This window comes from Anabrus simplex, chromosome 12, assembly GCF_040414725.1.
Source record: "Anabrus simplex isolate iqAnaSimp1 chromosome 12, ASM4041472v1, whole genome shotgun sequence".
Taxonomy (NCBI): Eukaryota; Metazoa; Arthropoda; class Insecta; order Orthoptera; family Tettigoniidae; genus Anabrus; species Anabrus simplex.
This window is the reverse complement of record NC_090276.1, coordinates 74,939,817-74,959,479: the sequence shown is the minus strand read 5'-3', so window position 1 is coordinate 74,959,479 and position 19,663 is coordinate 74,939,817. Positions and strand designations below refer to the sequence as shown.

General features: G+C 39.1%; 1 protein-coding gene across 1 annotated transcript in view; it reads left to right on the top strand.

Annotated features, from left to right (window-relative positions):
- The first annotated feature begins 6,166 nt into the window (after window positions 1-6,166).
- LOC136884533 (SIN3-HDAC complex-associated factor) overlaps window positions 6,167-19,663 on the top strand; it is a 73,491-nt gene continuing 59,994 nt past the window's right edge. Inside the window, exon 1 of the mRNA XM_067156774.2 lies at window positions 6,167-6,199. The gene's annotated coding sequence lies outside the window, so the exon portion shown is untranslated. The remainder of the gene's footprint in view (window positions 6,200-19,663) is intronic.

Below are 19,663 nucleotides of genomic sequence, written 5' to 3'. Positions count from 1 at the left end.
TTACCAACAAAGCTAAATGCTTAGACAAATTATTATTAGTATTACGGTCTAATAGATACACACGAAAAATAACACACGAATATAGCAGGCAAGATACGGCACTATCTAAATGTACTGTATCTATACTACAATGTATCTACACTACACTACCCTGCGTTTAGTTAAATGCTCAAGTATCGAAAGGATTGCCATACACGAAGATTCCTGGAATATCTTTCTTGGAACCTGTTTCTGCCTTAAAGTACCTATACATACCCTTCCATTTTCACTAAAATTTGTATGCACACCAATTATGCTTGCCATCATGTTATGCTTGGCTGACTTCTTTGTTAGATTCGATTTCCTAGTAAGTTCCTTCAATTTATCCTTACTCCCACAGCCATTTTAAACTCTATTTCCTTCCAACCTGCACCTCCTCCTTAGTCTCTTTACTTCTTTGTTACAATATAGTGGATTTTTACCATTCCTTAGCACATTTAAAGGTACACTAACCTATTTTCACATTCCTCAACAAGTGCTTTAAACCCACCCCAGAGTCTGTTTACATTTTTATTTACCCTTTTCCACCGATCATAGTTAATTTTTAAAAACTCCCTCATGCCTTTTTATCAGCCATATGGTACTGCCTAATAGTCCTAATTTTATTATGTTCCTTTCACATTTATTTTTAACTACCACAAAAACACCTTTTTGATCACTAATAACATCTATTACTTTGGTTTCTCTACAGAGCTCATCTGGTTTTACCAGCACCACATCCAGAATATTCTTCCCTCTAGATGGTTCCATCACTTTCTGAATCAGATGCCCTTCCCATATTAATTTATTTGCCATTTGTTGGTCATGCTTCCTGTCATTCGCATCACCTTCCCAATTGTCATTTGGTAAATTGAGATCGCCTGCTACAATCACGTTCCTTTCCTTATCGTTCCCCACATATTATCTTATCAAATTATTCAGAATCAGCGTCTGTGCTACCCTTTCCCTGTCTGTACACTGCCTATTATCTTTAGAGATGAACCTTACACCTAGAATTTCATGTTTTTCATCTCCATCTTTTTCGTAGTTTACAAATTCTTCTTTCATCAGAATGAATACTCCCTCTCCAACCATTCCTATCTCTACGATACACAGTCCAGTTCCGTGAGAAATTTTCTGCATCCATTATATCTTTTCTCAGTCATGATTCAACTTCTATTGCATGTTATATGTAGGTCACTTTAGCAATGAAACAACTGCAGCTGACATCACTCAATACCTGAAGGAGAATGGTATTGATAAAGTCACCGAATGTACTATGTTGACCACCCAAGGATCAAATAAATCCTTTAAGGTTGGAATTCCCATCAAGTTTAAAGAGCGAATATTCAGCCCTGATTTTTGGGCAGAAGATATGACTTTTCACTGCTTTCGTATCCGACAGCAGTGAACTTATATGCCTCCTGTGGAACGTCGAAGGCGTCAAGTCACTTATGCGCACTCCTGAGATATCTGTATTAGTTCAAGATTTAATAATCATGACAAACTTTCCTCCTGGAACCAATGAGCATTAAGGGCTATTATTCGGTTCACTCACTGGCAACGATAGGACATCAAGGCAGACCGTCACGAGGAGTATCCTGCTTCTACAAGCCGTCTATAGGCCAAATAGTAAGTGAATACACAGAATTCAACATCGTGATCATCACTTTTAGTCACTTTGCTGTAATCAGAATGTACATAAGATCCAACGTTTCTGCAGAATTTGGCATAGAAACCATTTTGCATGCTTTACAGAAAGTGAGTAACAACATGCCAATACTACTAACAGACGACTTTAATTGCCGTCTGGACAAACCCAACAGTAAGGCTCTAGCTGTTTTCGAAGGCCTTGAAGAAGGATTTTCCCTGGACAACCAAGAACAACTCCCAACGTACATAGTTTACAATGGCTCGAGTGTCGGACTTAATATTATATAGAGGCAACTAATTTCACATACTACAACAGAAACACATTTGGTTACCGATCAGAAAGCACATTCCAATACATACTAGTTTTAAAATAGATGACTTGAACATCATTGACATTAAGCAACAATGGGCCCCACGGCACATCAACACAGTATTATTGGAAGAGTCACTAGACAAAAACTCAATAACCTCATGTCTATCTAGAGGGAATATCGATAGGGCCTTAGACCTACTAGAAAATACCTTACTAAACTCAGCGGGAAGGATGCCCCCGAAAAGAATAAGGATGAGGATTGTTACACCCAAAGGAAAGTAACCTTGGAGAAACTCTACAGATGGAGAGAACACAAAACAGATATAACTCTGGAAGAAAATTCAGAAGAAAGGAGGAAATACAAGGAAATAATCAGAAAGAAGCGACAAGACTTCATTGTAAAGCAAGAGCTGGAGACAATAGCAGTCGCAGAATCAAAACCGTACAGAATACTTGAACCATATAGAACGAAAGTAATTCCCACTATACCGATGAAAATATGGGAGGAGTATTTTTCAAGTATATATCAAAAGACCTAAATGGCCGACATACAGGCTAGGACCACGCATCATAATCCAATCGTGCCAATCACAGTGGAAGAAGTAAGGAAGGCATTTCGAAGATGTAAACAAGGAAAAGCACCAGGTCCAGACAACCTCACATACAAGCTTCTAAAAGAATCAATTTCTCTAACTGTAGTTATATGGACAGCAATATTCAATGAATGCATCGTATAGAGGAAAATCCCCAGGAGGTGGAGGGAATGTACAATCCAGGTGCTCTATAAAGGAAAAGGGCCAAAGGACTCACCTGATTCTTATCGTGGGATAGCCCTCGAATGTGCTTCTTTTAAAGTATTTACCAAGTAAATATTAGATCGCATTCTGCTACAAGCCATGATGTACATACCACAAGAACAATATGGATTTACTGCTGGTAGATCAACAGTCCAAGCAATTGAGAGGGTATTTGGCATCATATAGGATGCTACAAGCGTAACTGGAGACTTTGTTTATGCATCTTTGTGGATTATACTAAAGCGTTCGATGGAGTTAACAGAACAATTCTAATTAGGAAACTATCTGATATCTTAGGACCACGGAATCCACTATTACAGTTATTGAAAGATATACTAAGTTTTAATTGGCTTATGGTTAGTGATAAAGTAGGCCGGTCTGGACTTGTAACCCAGACTAATGGCGTACTCGAAGGGGACCCACTCAGCCCAATACTTTTTAATCTGTTGACCCACAATGTCATCAGTGAGGTGGCCTCGGAAGATATTGCAATGTTCCTGTATGCTGATGACATGCTATTGCTGTTAAAAAAAACAGAAAATCCCTGTAGCAAACTAAACGAATGGTCTCTGAGAAATGATCTAGAGATAAATACTGGCAAAACAAAAAGTTGTGAAATTTAGACGAGGAGAAAATATCTCCACAGAAGATGTTGAGTGCAGCAATAAAAAACTAGAACTGGTAAACTCGTATCGTTATTTAGACTTAACTTTGCAAGTAACTGGGAAGACGTTTACTAAACACATAGAGGAACGATGCACTGCAGTGATCAAATCCATATTTGAAAAAAGAACATTGAGAAACTATCAGTAAGAACTGCCCTCATTCTCTTCAACACTAAGATAGCACCAATAGCTTGCTATGCTATCAGCATAATATGGACACACCTCATTGTGGCCAATCTGAGGAGACTGGAAGCTGTGAAAGCCACCTACTTGAAAAGAGCATTATGGCTATACACAACAGTTCGGACACGGTTAGTGTACAAACTGGTAGACACGGACTTTTTCATCAGCCAGATAATGATAAGTAATAATCTAGAATCCACTGCAGCATGTGAGGCCCACATCGAATAAAGACAGCAAAAGCTTGCAGCAATAGATCCAGACTTTGTTTACCAGTAAAAAAACACAGGTTTGCAAATTCTTTAATTTGCCAAATGTGCAGCTGCTTTGCTTAATGCTTGCAGCGTGTTGCAACCTTACAATTTCTCTTTATGTCTGAAGAAAACAATTCCAAGTGTTTGTTACACCTTCATACTAAAGCCAGTCACCTAAAATTTACAACAGAACACTGCTATAAAAATATCCACAAAGACAATAATTTAGTAATTTATATTAAATAACTGTTTGATCTATTTCATTTCTTATATGATATTCTTGTAACTAAGAGGAAAGCAACGGGAAATTAACCTCACTCCTCATTTTCCTAGTATGCCTCTTCAGTGATGCGTAGGCGGTCTATGATAGCCTTTGGTGGAGCTGTGGACAATCAAACCACCCATCGGGCTGAATACCTAGCAGCTTGTAACTAAGGAGTTAGGGATGTAAAGGAATACTTAATAACAATGACTGCAGCATGGCTGTGTTATTTGTTGAGATTTCACAGTTTCTTTTATCAAGTAGTGGGAAAAAAGTTGAGGAATGTTACATATGTTACATATTCCATCTGCAGCCACCTTGTAAAAAGAGTTACACAGTGGGAGAGTTAAAAAAAGAGGTTGGAGGGGGGGATAAGAGATAAAGGAACAGTTACAGTACACACAGCCGCAAGATTCTTGGCCAGTGCTAGTTTAGACAGTGCCAATTTAATCATTAAACTTGATATATTCAATTTCAATTTTAACTGCAAATGGGAAGAATCTGTAAAAAGAATAACTGTGTTTACGGTTAACTTTTTTCAAGACTACAAAAGGTCAGCACTGGAACTATGGCGTGACCTATTAGACCAGAATAAAGGTTAACAAAACTGGACTACTGTACCATAAAGTTACTTCATAATACATAAACATTATGATCTTTCATGTTTAACATATGGGAAGGCCGATCTTTCTCTCGTGGTGAACATCTAGGAAGGCAGTTATTGCAAGAAGTGTCTAACTGAAGTTACGAAGACATTTTCCATGATCGGATTTACAGGTGCTCGACCAAAGGCATACGAAAAATTAGGGAATGAAAACGAAATGTTCACAGAAAGGTTATTATTATTATTTTTTGCTATTTGCTTTACGTCGCACCGACACAGATAGGTCTTTTGGCGACGATAGAATAGGAAAGGCCTAGGAATGGGAATGAAGCGGCCGTGGCCTTAATTAAGGTACAGCCCCAGCATTTGCCTGGTGTGGAAATGGGAAACCACGGAAAGGTTAAACTGCCGTATAACCTAAAAAACTTACCTTCTGAAAATAGTCAGTGATGCCTTATAGCAGAATAACACACTTTGACATTTTGTTGTAAATCGGTTGTATAAGGCATGTAATCGTTCTTGTCTAACTGTGTTCCAAATTAAAATTGGCGCCAATGTTAAATTACTATTTTTTAAAAAGAAAAGATGCCTACCATCGTATTTACGTAACATTACATATGATGTTATACTTCACTACGAAGCAATACAGAAAAAATATAAACTGTGGTAATGTACTTCTCACTGAACTTACCTTCAACGTCACACAAGGATCATATAAGAGAACTAGAACTAGCGACGTTTACCTACCCTACGCAACCCTCTCCAAGGATGGCTTTTAGCCTTAGCCATTGTAACTTTCTGAATTAGACACTGGCCCTGTTGTAGTGGCCATTTTCTATATGTTACTATACGTTAGAATAATATTAGTATGGGTATTTCAAAATAAAATTAGTTCTTCCTTTTTACCCACAATATAATTCTTTCATTTTGACATAAGGTAACTTCTCATTTTTGATCAGCTGTTCATGGATTCATTTCCAGAAGAGTAAACTCTCAAGCGTAACCCTCATCCTTTCAATGTCAAAATGCTAGACGCATTGCGTGTCATCTAGTGAGAATTATTGAATACTACGTAGTATTCGACCGTAAGTAAACTGTTGAGAGAAGGAGCTACACATGTTTTAGCTACTGGCCTGTAGATGGCAGTATACACGCTTCGTAAAACTATTCAGTACTTCTACAACTTTAGGCATTCCATGATCACAGTAACGGAAGTCAAGTGGAGTCTTTTATTAAAATTGTATGAGATTATCCGTGGAATTCCGATATAAAACAATAAATTCATATCGTTATTATATATAATATTTATATTTGAATGTATTAGTCAAAGTAATTTGAGTTGTAGTTTGAATCATTGGACCACTATCCGAATTTAGGATCTATTTTGAAGAAGCGTGCGCCATAAATCTGCGCAGTCAAGCTCTTGAATCTTGCCGTCACCTGTGTTGAAAAGGTAAGATGTAAACTGAATTTCAAATCTGTTTTGTACACACTTTACTTAATATTTATTGAAACTATGGATTAAATACCTTGAATATTGTTTGTTTAGACAATTTCTGTAATTGTCATAGTATATTATCATTGCACTTCTGTTATATGGGAGCCAAAAATTCGGCGTCTGAAACGTCTCCATTGTGCGTTGGTTATAGAAAACGTGAGATTTTGTAAAGGGGTCAAGCCGAAAATGAACGAGTTGTTTTAAATGATGTATCCTTATAGCTTTACCGTCGTTCCTAATGTATTGTAGGGATAATTTCATTGTGTATGGTTCGTTGGTTTTTTTCCTGTGATATGCTTCTGCCGTCAAAAGACAAACGTTTGATAGCTGCTTGTGAATTATTCTCAATCGAGCATCCTGAACATTTTAAAGATTTATATTAGTCGTCGTACAGTTCTGTTGAAGTTAATAATTTGTTTAGAAAGTATCCATAGAGTTTTCTTAATTCCTTCAAATTGTAATGTGTATGAAACGGATGTTGTTCTGAAAATCGATTGGGTATATTATTTGTGATTTTCTTGGTGTGTCTCAAATACACAGTTTCTTTCTTTATTTTACTCGTCTCCGTAGCTTGTATCTATATACTTTAGTCTAAACCTTTGTGGATGGCATCCCTTGAATTGTCTTTATTCAATTGTAATTTACGATTGCAGTTTACGATATTTTTCAGTTGAAATTTCACAGTCGTGTAAATTTATTATCTTTTCAGTAAAATGAGAAAAAAATTCTTGCTTACCATTGGACTGGTTTAAGGGGAATTCATCGGTATAAGTTCAAATGTATCTGGTTTGGCAACTCAGCATCTATTATTTGAATTTGGAGGGAGATACAATTTTTGTTTGTGACTTTCCACGTCTGTGAATTTTTTTATATTAAAGGTGCAGATTGTCCATTCTTGAAGAATGTTGATTAAATAATGAGATTCGAAATACAGTAACATGGTTTACATAATATGAATCTATGATTGCCAGCCAGTTGAAACCAAAAATCATGATTGTGAGTTTTGAGTGTTGGTTAGTAAAACCAAGGTGGTTTTTTTTTTTTCTTTTTTTTCTTTTTTCCAGCATAATATATTTTAAGAGTTGATACATCTGTTAAATTTTATGTCTTACATATTGCTGTATGTTGTTGACGTTTAGTGTACTTTACTTCTTGGTTGCTTCCCTTTGTCTGCAATATCTTGCCATTTGGGTGACTATAATTTTGCTTGATAAATTGAAATGATACACGTAGGAAAAGGGTTTTGAAGAGCCTCCATTGCAGAAACATGTTGCTGGATGTTAATTCTGTAAAGAATTAAGAGTTCTGTTATCTTCAAATTAAAACTGTTTTCATTTCTGCTATAATTACACATCAAATCTTAGGAGGATAATGGAAATCACACATGAAGGATAAGATGGATCACAATCAAGTTCAGCACCTTCGTGGGAATTGGCGAAAGGTTTGAGAAAGTAAACTTTTCACTCTGTAGACCTACTCCTCCAAGACTGTGTCCATAGCATTCGAATTCAGTTAAATAACAGCATCAGCAGATCTCTAGGTTTTGATTACTGCTCCCTGAACTGTAATTACTCTTTAATTTATTTTCCCACTTGTTCTGTTTGAGCATTGAATAGGTGTGTGTGAGAGGAAGGGGCAAACCGCAGCCCTGTCTCACTTATATTTTTGCTACTTTTTTCATATCCCTCAATTATTACTGCCGGCTGATATTTCGGCAGATTATGGATAATCATCCTTTCTCGGTATTTGATTCGGATCGTCCTCAGAATCTCATGTCAGTTGATCGAAACGTTCTCCATAACAAATTGTTTTCAGTAGCTTTTGAGGATTCGCTGATCATCATTTTGAGGTTTAGCTGATCCTCATTTGAGGTTGGGCTAATAATGTCATTGTGATCCAATCCAAGGCTGCACTTGGTCTTCCTCGATCTCTCTTCCCCTCCAGCTACGGTTCCAAACTTTGTTTCATCATCCTTTCTGTGCTCATCTGTGTGGTGTGTTCAACCTGTTCCTCTCTCTCTGTCTTATCGTTAAGATTTCCACTTTACTTTGCTTCTCTTATGCCCTCATTTCTAACTCTTGTTTCCTTTTGTCTTCTGAACCCTGATTCCTTTTGTCATAGGCCTAGTCAACTGTGTACTTTGATATAGGAATGTGTTCAGGCATACCTTTATTCCACAGTAAATTTTTTCACTTTCCATGTTTATTCTGCTATACACACATAGTCTAGCATTTGCCATTAGTTCACCTAAGTGCTACTTTTGGATCCACCGGGCGAGTTGGCCGTGCGGTTAGGGGCACGCGGCTGTGAGCTTGCATCCGGGAAATAGTGGGTTTGAATCCCACTGTCGGCAGCCCTGAAGATGGTTTTCCGTGCTTTCCTATTTTCACACCAGGCTGTATCTTAAGGCCACGGCCACTTCCAACTCCTAGGACTTTCCTATCCCATCGTTGCCTTAAGACTATCTGTGTCGGTGCGACCTAAGGCTACTAGCAAAAGCAAAAAAACCTTTTAGACTTTGCCTCCTATTGTTATTCCTCCTCTCCCCTCTGGTCATTACCATTGTTTTACTCTTCTCTGCACTGATGAAGGAATTGGTCATTGTTTGAAAATTTACCAAGATGCTGTAAGGAAAGTAATGGCTTTTGCCTTTTAGATAATTGACTTTTATTGGTATATTTCTCATTGTGGAACTGCTCCATCTTGGTTCCACTCTGAACATTCTTACAAGTTGCTTTACGTCAATCCGACACAGATGGGTGAGGGTGGGTGTGAACCCACCACCTCCCGAATACTGGCTGTAGTTGAGCGACTGCAACCCTTGAGCTCTGTCCACTCGTGAACAGTCAGCAGACTGAGCTGATGTGTGTCGTTCCCCCGCCCTGCTTGAGGATAGCTTACGCAAGCCTGGGGGAGTTTTCTGGGTAAGAAAACTTGCTGGGAAGCTGCTGGTGTTTAAGATGCAAATCTAAATCAGAAAATGTGGTTCCAAAACTTTTTATTGGTGATTTTTAACTTGTAGCAGAATTTCAACTTTCTAATTTCTTTGATATTATTTGAGGTATTCTCATTGAAAAGTTATTTTATTTTGAAACTTGGTTAACACTTTGGCATTTTCCCTCAGAAGATTGCGGTTTATAAATCTTGCTTCGTACCTATGCACGTGGAAGAGATATACATGTTTATTGCCACTGCTAAGAACCCCCTTTGGACTTACTCTTCTAGTTAAATATCACATCAGCAATATTTTCGTAAGTAGCCTGCTGAGCAAACACTATTGTTGGCTGAAATTAATTTAGTGTGATGTCAGTCCCAGAATTCAACACAATTTCATTACCAACCAGGGAACAATAAAAACCATCTCAACAGAATAGGTGCTAAAGGCCCCTTGGTTGTGGGGATTTGTCAGTGGCCAGGAGGTGCAGACCAATAAATAGAGTGCTTCGGTTGATATAATAGCCTGAACAGGTGAGTGTTGCGCTGACAACAAGAAAGCCCATCGCAGTGAATGGGGTGCTACTTGGGCGGGGGAGATACTGAAGTTCTATGGGAAGCTTAGAAGAGGGCAGTGTTGATCTACAGGATCCTCTGTTCTTGGAGTTCAAAGGAAAAGAATTTGTTTGGTCCTCTGCCCATTTCATAAGCCTAACTCTTTTACCCACCCTTCTTTTTCCAAAGTGTTTCTATGTTTTGTATTAAATTTTTTCTTGCTTGTTTTAAGTATGGAATTCAGGAACGTTTCATTTTTCTTGACCTGTGAGCTGTCAACTCGTTCACTGAATCCGTTTTGTCATTGGACAGAGGCGCTCGTATGTTGAGTCACACAACTTGTAATACAGCTCAAGTATGCATTATGCATACATGTTTTGCTTTTTAAGGGTTTCTTCACAGTGAGCTACTTTGGAAGAATGTTATCAACATTATTCATCGTTAGAAAATCTACATAGTTCTGTTATTTATAAAACTGTAAAATGAGAAGTTATTCAAGACAAAAGTGAAGTGTTTAGATTACATTAAAAGTAGGGAACTGAAGAATTATTATTATCGGCACACTTTATCTGGATGCATTTACACCCTAGTGCTGAATCGGTCGACCTCGGCAGTCTTCGAGATTCATACTGGCAACCTTTGAAACACACACTGTGAATCGCTTATGCATCGTTGTGCGACATCTGGCGTACACTTTACGGTCTAGTACTGTTATTGTTTACACAGCAAAGTCAAACTATAGAATTCATGCTAGGAACAAGATTCGAATCGAGAAATGTTATATAATGTGTATGTGACACAGTTGTTGGCTTAAGGTAACTGTTTAGAATTTTCATATCGATCGATCATATTCTCGATTCAATTCAGATTTCATTTTCATTCAGTTGGCAGTACTACCGGAACAGGGACAGCTCCCTCCTTACTCCTCACCCCCGTACACAAATGAACCAAGATAAAGTGTGCCGATAATAGATGCTGTTGTGTCTGGAAATATTCTAATCTAAAATTGTGTATATTTACTTGACAGGTGAAATACTTGTATTATGAGCTAGCCTAGTTGACAGGTCGGCAACATATGTGGTTCATGTAAATGGAGAAAACCAGTCTGGCTTGTGGCTATTAAGTCTCCATTGCTATCAGCACCTCCATAGCATGGATTGAACAGCTCTAATACTCTACCAGTAGTTACCAGAATACGTGGAGTGATAAAACGTTTTCCTTAATCCCCACCAGTATTCAAAGGCACTACAACTCTCTTTATGACAGTCCGTTCATTCAAGTACCTTTCTGCAACATTAAAACTGTAAAAGGCATTGGGCATAAGAATTACTATTTCTCACTTTTTTAACGAAGTATTCTTTTATAGGACATATGTAATTATAAGCAATATTAAATCACAAATATTTGTTATTCTTTGTTGAATAACTTCGTACTGTGCATATGACCGGAAGTGTCATTTTCCACAACTTTATGTAGCATGTATTGATAGTACAGTATTAACGGAGATGTTTGAGAATTAATTTTTGGGGCTTCCTCTTAACTGCTGTTTCACTCAGTTTTGAAAAAAGAAATTGTGGTCGAAATCACAGTGTCATCTCCCTTGACCTAAATACAAATTTTCACTAGATTCCTTTCAGCTGTTTTCTGGTGGTTCATGTACAGGCATACAGATAGACATAGCAGAAATTAAGAAATAGCATTTTCTCCTTGTTCTGGAGATGAGAGACAAATACCAATTATGACAGATGTGTAGACAAGGAAATGTCATTTATTTATTCATAATTAAAAAGTGGCGTTGAGTTTTAGACATTGATAATGTTAATCAATAATGGGTGGCATTTGCAGTGCCACAAACAGCTCAACGTTGATGCAGAATTATTTGGTTTCTATCAAGTAGAAATGTATTCCACAAGCAAATGTGCACAAAACTAAATTTTCATTGTGAGGAGTATGCGACACTAAAAGTGTCATTACTGATGAATGCTGCATGCATTACCACATACTTGTCACCAATGATGGAACTCTTTCTTATTCTTTTTGTGAGAGTATGGATGCTGTGTTAATTTGCAGATGCAGGAGAATAATTTTGTTGCTTCTTGTAAAGCAAGCTTTTAAATCTATTTGCCTCCCTGGACACCGTTTTTCCAACCATTATAATTCACATGTCTCTTTGTCAATTATACCTATTTCCAGCCCTCCATATTGTTTTATCATTCTACCACACTCTTCAATCTCTGTTCTCTCTGTACATCTTCATTCGGTGCTTTCCATTTTAGAGTCTACTCATCTCATTGGAGGTTGTACTCTGGTTTTCTCTCCAGTTACTACTGCAAAGCTAAGGTTGTTTGGACAAATGATGAGAATGCAAAACGAGACTTCTCGTTTGTCTAGTGTTATTTATATTACATTTGAACAGTCCAGGTAACTTTTACCTCCGTGAGCAATAACCTTTGTGCTAGATTGTGGACCATGTGCGACCCCCTCGTGTCCACCAGCTTCCTGCTAAACTTCTATCTTGCCACCACTTCTCCTGTATCTTCTGTCTTGGGCTCCTCGTGGCCAGGTCTTAGTCTCCCTCCCAATCTTTTTTAATCTGAGGCTTGGGCTTTCTTATTGCAGCCGTTCTCATAATGTGGCCAAACCATCGAGCACTTTGTTTCCTCAACTTAAGGAACCTCGTGTTGCTTGTAGTCAGCTGTTCTCCCTACTCGTCAGGTTTGCAGTCCATAGGTCAGCAAGTGAATAGCAAGTGGTTCATCATGGATACAATGCTTTCTCTAGACTGGTTGTGTTTTTACGTGTCTGTCCTTGATCCAAACTTTCCTCAAAAGATACAATCCATTTGTTATGAAATAATTTGTGGTTTCCTACATTGAAACAGGGTATCTTTAAGATAATCCATGTTTAAAGAACTGCAGGTTTACACTGGTACTTTGTGTAATGGACACGACCCTGTAGGAGTAAGAGACCAGGGCAACAATAGTTAGATTCAGATTTAATAAGTTGTTTGGAACTAACCGAGCCCACAGAGGATTGTAGAGGCTCATAGCTAATTCATAGAGGCTTTGCGGGCTGAACGCTGAAAGGTATAATAGTCTACAATGAAGATGTATGTAATGGTTGGTAGTCAAAATTTATCAGATAGTCCTTTCTGTTTTGCTGCATTGTTTGGAGACGTCTTTGAGAATGCTGGTACTAGTTTATTTGTAGAATAAGAACATTGGCAACTTTTGTTTGACATCAGTTGACTTTAAAAAGGTAGTCCTTAAGTGTTGGGTGTTCCTAGAACAGGGCTGAGTTATGTAAAACTAGGCTGCTCTTCTCTAGGTTCATCCGGAGGAAGGATTGATAATTTTCGTATTTCCCTTTCCTTACTGAGGGATGTACAATTATTGGTCACCGACCTTCTATTTTACTGCTTGCAGGCTAATAAGAATGGGTATTTTGAATGAACTGTGAAGAAATTTGATTTGTAATGCCATTCTCTGTTGGCTATACTGATGGATTGTGGGAACAGTGGTATGTTAAGTTACCGTTGTCATTCAAAAGAGCATTTATATTGACAATTGGTCCTCAGTAAGAAATGGTTGTAGATTGTGAGTTCTTGGTTTAAGGTAGCTCTGAGGTTTAGAAAAGGCTGGTATCTTGTTCATTTTGGTAGAAATGTGGCAAGCATTTTGGCCTGTGCCAACGACTTCGTTATCTTTGGGCTTGAGAAGAGGTGCAGCAAGTATATGAATATGATTAGAGTGATAGTGACCAGTTGAAACTGAATCAAGCTGTAGGAAAGCCAATGAAGTGAGCTCTCAGACAAAAGTTGGGACGAGAATGATTCCTGGTACAAGTAGGTGGAAGCAATGGCAGGAGGGCATTTGGGATGAGGATATAGATGCCAATTTAGAAGTGAACACTGGATGAAGCTGTATCTATAAACCGGCGCATGGAGGGCGGGGGTGGCATGTCAGGCAGATGAAGATACGTTACCCAAGAGAATTATGGAATTGGCTATGTAGGTTGAGAGAAGCAAACCAAGGTGTTGAATGGTGTTAGCATCGGCAGTAGGGCGCGTTTTAGGTTTCTCGCTGTATCTTGCACTGGGTTCGTCTGTACATGATTAGGTTTTAGAATTGAGGAAAATTATATTTTTCTTCCTCTTCTCTCCCAGTTATCCAGTGTCTCCTCTAATGCAGATTAAGCCTACTTTTACGATCGGATGCTCTTCCTGACGCCGAGGAGGAATGCGTTCACTATCATGTGTTTCTGTGGGGGATTGTAGTGTGATGTGTTTTTGGGGATGAATATGTGTATTAAGATGAACGCACACACACCGAGCTAGAGGGATTATTATACTGTAGTTCCGTCTGTGGAGCAGTGAATCCAAAGCCGGCAGAGGTCGGAGCTTTCAATGGCGAAAATGGAAGTCCATTCGGCACTCCCAAGTGAATGTGTACGTGTAAGAGATCTGACACTTTTGGTGTTTACTCGATAAAAATGAATTAAAACTCGTCTGTAGATCGCCCAACAGATTTGTGGATTCTCTTCCGCGTGGTAGAGTAAAACGGAATATCGAAATTGACATGCGGGCAGTCTAAATGGCATCCAATTTAAGTGCCTGATATACAATTATTATGACATATTCCTTTATACCACCATTTCATGCCACAGGCTAAATTTTCATGGACCCGTTTCATTTTGCGGGAATGGAGTTCACTCTACTTGACAGTCTATTTCTGGTCTGTGGCGTGTTTGACTGGATCTAGCAAGTGGAGAGGGATGCAATTTCATGTAACCAAAAGTTGTCTGCAAGCATTAGATTAGAAAAAAATGTGGGTACAAAATTACTTCGTAACTGTTCTGTCCGGCACTCTGCAGAGCCAGAACTCTTACGACACGTGCCATGCGTGTTCTGTCTTCGGAAGATAAGTGGGTTTGAGCCCGTTCTTTTGTGATTTCCCATTTTCACTTCCAGGCAAATGCTGGGACAGTTCCTAGCCGATTCCTTCCACCTCCTTACCAATTTCATTCTCCATTATTAATTTAATCTTCGTTAGGTCAATTGGCTGGCGTCAGGAAGGGCATCCAGTCGTAATATTATGCCGTATAATTCTATCTTACCTCCTCCCCGACCTCGTATCAGGAAACCCGACTCTTTTCATTGTGATCTCTGAGTAGCTCGTCCACGATCCTTCTGTTTCAAGACTACCATCCACACGCCGCACGAGTGACCAAAGAATTGGGACTTCTTTGTTAGTGAACTGCCGATACTGGTGCTTAACTCCTTGAGAAAATTGGTTCATTGCTATGAAGTGCGCTATGTAAGGTATGCGAAGCATTCATCTCTTACCACCTCTTCTCAGAGAGCTTGTTCTTTCATAGATCTACAGCTCTTAAGGTTCACGTTTCAGCAGCGTAGAGGATATTAAATACTAGAGCTTGTGCTAATCGCATCTTCAGTAGTACTATTATGACTTCCTCTTTGCAGTTGTTGCTACTCATAACAGAACCCATTATCTGAAATTGCTTCAAGTTGCCTATAGGCACTGGATACATTCGGTTTTATGGCCCTAACAACTGTTATCATTGTTGTCTTCGCATGTTCATCTGCAAATCCATGTTCATGCTGTCTCATTTCGGACTCTGTGCAGAAGCTCGTGTCAATTCTCCCTCATTTACTATGAGTAGGCACAGTGTTGTCTGCATATCGGAAATTCTATATATTTGTACCAACAACGCAAAATATAGCAGCCCATCCATCGAGGGCAGCTTTCGAAATGTATCCGTCATAAATATTGATGAACGCCGGTGCCAGTAGGCGTTCCCTTTGTGTGTTGAAGGTTCGAGATATCTTCGTTATAGGGCATGATGAATTAAGAACTTTATCTGTACTATATTCACTTGGCTTATTGCATCCTATACACCATTGCGATTGAGTTGTTCGTTTGCCTTATCTTTAGTGCTTGCTACATGAGGAGATACCCGTTGTAGAGTTTGCTGCACGTGCTCAATCGTCGTCGTAGTAGTAGTGTGTTGCGTACGTGAATTTTGATAACATACCTTCTTGACCAAGGTGCGGGCTGATACGCAAATATACACGCTACGGGAAGAATCGATAGGCGCGCTAACCGGAAGTTGTAATTAACATTACTGCGATCGAGATAAAATGTATTCAAGTGCAATGGGAATTTCGGTTAGAAGGATATGCGATAATGCGTGTTATCTTGTTTGTTTAATACCTTGCTTGTGACACATTAACAGTGGCTATTGCCGACCTGTTATGGAAATGAATAAAGTTATAGCATCGTAATTTGTTTTGTCTCGGATTAGCTATAGAAAAGACGAAAGTATGTTCTGTCCAATTGTCCGTTTGTTTGATACACGATGAAACAAGCTATCCGGAAAATCGTTATTGAAGTTCAGGAATATCCGGCTTGTGCTGTGACAGTGGCGTCATCTGTATCAAAACAATAAAAAGTTTTACAGAATATAATTTCCGATCTTTTATGTTGCATGCATTTATACCGTACATGAACTCATACCAGATGTTGGCGATTGTCAAATTTTTCACAAGCTTCTAAATATCTCCGGAAATATTACTTGTGTTTAAGTTTGCATAACGACAGTTGTATAAAATATAGTTGCTAAAATTTTATATAAATGGTACATTTTTACCTTGCGAGCGAACATGACTGGTACGGTATGTTACACATTTCACATAGAAATATTTTTCGACGTTTTGGTAGCGAGTAAACTGGCGATGATGTGACAGGGTGAAAATGACGTGATCAGCCACTGTTGATCAGAGTCCATGCTGTAAAGGATATAACCATTTTATAAGGCAATACAAGGAGAAAGTAGGTCGCTCCCATGAAGGAACAAATAGCGCATATCAAAATTAGAGTAGATTTCTGGAGAAACTGATTCATTATTTTATCCGCCTATGAAATAATTGCGTTCTTCTGTAGCACCACATCTCGAACACGGCATTCCATTGTTAATCGAACGAGCGAATTCCACACACACATTCTCACCGGACGTTGTCTTAACAATTTTATGCTGATACTTTCGGATGTGAATGGCTTGCTTTTCTTATTGAAGGCAGTTTTGGCTTTACTGATGCCGCATTTTTCCATCGTCTTGTTATTTTCCTACCGAGATATGTGAAGTCCTTGCACTTTGAAAACAATGACGGCTGCAGAGGATGTTTTAATCCAATCGAGCCTGTCGGATGATACCGAAGGGAAGAACTTTTCGAGTTTTTCTGACCGAGAAATCCGTGGTATATCTTCACGCTTGTTTGTTTTAGATAAGAGGGTAAACATTTCAACACTTCGTTTCAAAATATGTTTACTGCATTTTCGCGGAACGTGTCCCACAGTATTCGGATCATGTTGCTGTGAGTTTGCATTCGGGAGGCTGTGGGGTTCGAATCCTGCGTTGGTAGCCCCGAAGATGGTTTTGTGTGATTTCCCACCCTAAGATCACGGTCGCTTCGTCGCCATTATCACCCGTCCGAGTTGGTTTGACTAAAGATGTGTCGCGAGACGCCGGTTGGAAATAGCTGTGGTAGGTGTTTTGAAGCAGAAAATGCCGTACAGTTCTTCTCATTTTTACTTTATATTACAGAGAACCCTCAAAACCAACATATTCAGGGTTTTTTTGATACTGTTGCTGCCATTTGTAATGTGTTCCTGAAAGCTTACGTGCTCTATCATGCTGTGATGTTTTTCTCCCCATCGACAAGTTACAACCGAACTGATAGAATGATCAATTGAGGCATCCTAAACTGAGAATAGTCATATTGCCGCAAAATATGATTTTGTGATATGGAGGGTATCGATTGCTATGACACTTGGTACGACGATCAATAACACATCAGAACATAAGTTTCACATAGGCTGTTGGCTGTTTCCTTCTTCGTTTGTGCTAATGGCATGCATGTTTGTGTAGACGTCAAAGATTTAATACGACATAATATTTTAATAATAGTATTTGTTTTACGTCTCACTAACTCGTCGGAGACGCCGATGTGTCGGAATTTTGTCCCGCGGGAGTTCTTTTACGTGTCAGGAAATCTACCGACACGAGGCTGTCGTATTTGAGCACCTTCAAATACCACCGGACTGAGCCAGGATCGAAACTGCCAAGTTGGAGTCAGAAGGCCAGCGCCTCAACCGTCTGAGCCACTCAGCCCGGCACGTAATATTTTCGCTTCTATTATAAGCGATACAAAAGTACTAAAACCTTAAATATGTTGATATTTTCATATCGTGCACGTGTTAATAAAATAGTTTTGTACAGCGTAAAATTCTCGTGCTGTAAAATATAACTAATTTCCACGGTACATACGAAAAGTCATTCACGTATTTGCCAAGTTTTCCGAGCTCCGCCCCCCTCTTCCAGCTACCGTTGATTTTACATTGAAATTATTATCGTTATTGCATTTAGGGTAGATTAGTTGATTATTCTTCCAAGCCTCATCAAAATCTGTCTTGTCCAGCTCAAACAGTTCTGCTGTTACCGTATTGATATTGTCGGGCCTTCGATGCATGTTGCTTCTCCTTCACTCAACATCGAACTTCCTATCCAAGTTATTGAACTCTGGTATTAGGATCAATATCTGTATTATCACTATCCAGAGCCCACGCAAACGAGTTTCTTACACAGGAATGAGCTGTTGCTTGTAATGTATTAGTGTTACTTCTATTTACCACAATCATTCTGGACAGAAATACAGAAAGTCTAGTGAAATAGGGAGAGCCGTATGCACATATAAAGTGTTTTCTAGACGTAATCCAATGAAATCCTCCATTGAATAGTTCTCTGCCGAGACTATGTTCTAGGTCTCTTCTGTATTTCTCAAATCACATTGTATTTTAGTGATATAACTGCGCTTTTAAGGGGATGGTAGGTATACTAAGCGTAAGTGAATCCTGGTGTAATAAGACTAACGGAGTGAGCTCGCAGTTCCGATCAACGATCAGCTCTCGGAAGAATGTTGCTTCACATCGGTGTGTTGTTAGAAAGACTTCATTTTATTCGAGTGAAATTGGTGGTAGAGATTGTTTTAAGAGGAAACTGGGCGGCCATCCTTCATTAACACTAATCAGCGAGAAAAATATGGAAGGGATCCGACACTGCCACAAAAGACAAGGGCCATGAAGGGCGTGAAAATGAAACTCCCTAGTCCTCGAATGCTCTAATAGCGTCGGGGTCGGAAAGGAACAAGAGTTGACCAAGGGACGTCGGATTGGACAGCTGAAAGTGAGGAGTCTGGCACAAGTAAATGGAGGCAGTGCCAGAACTCAGCTACGGTCCCCGTGATCGCCAACCTACACTCCCAAGTTGAGAGGACTTTGTGCTTCTTTTAGTCGCCTCTTACGACAGCCAAGGGATACCGGGAGTGTTTTTACCGCCCCCATCCACAGGGGGATAATCGAGTGAAAGCCGGATGAGCTCGATGATACCTTATAAAGTAGCAAACATGAACGAAGCGAGAATCATTGCTGGTACCCGTATGGGAACAGTAGCAAGAGGAAGCAGTTGGAGGAGTTTGGGGAAAAAACGAGGTAGACAAAGCGTACTCATCCGCCTTCCGTGGTAGTGGTCAATAATGTACTCCGTCCAGGAGGGTAAGGACAATTAGAGGGAGAGTTGTAGAACAAAATTGCAAAAAGGAAGTTTTTGATGGCGCTTAGTAAATTCAGTCTTGCTGAACACTGAAATGTTTAACAGTCAGTAATGATGTATTTGTTTCCAGAGATTCCCTTTCTACTGTCTCTCCATATACGTTCTTTCGTGCATCGTTTTGATGCAACAAATTTGCGTTAAAAATATCATTAGGGTTTACAGCCACTTTCAGTAATACGTGACGTTACAATTTAAATAGGAAATTATAACCTGGTGTTACCTTTCGTTCTGTAATCGGGTCTG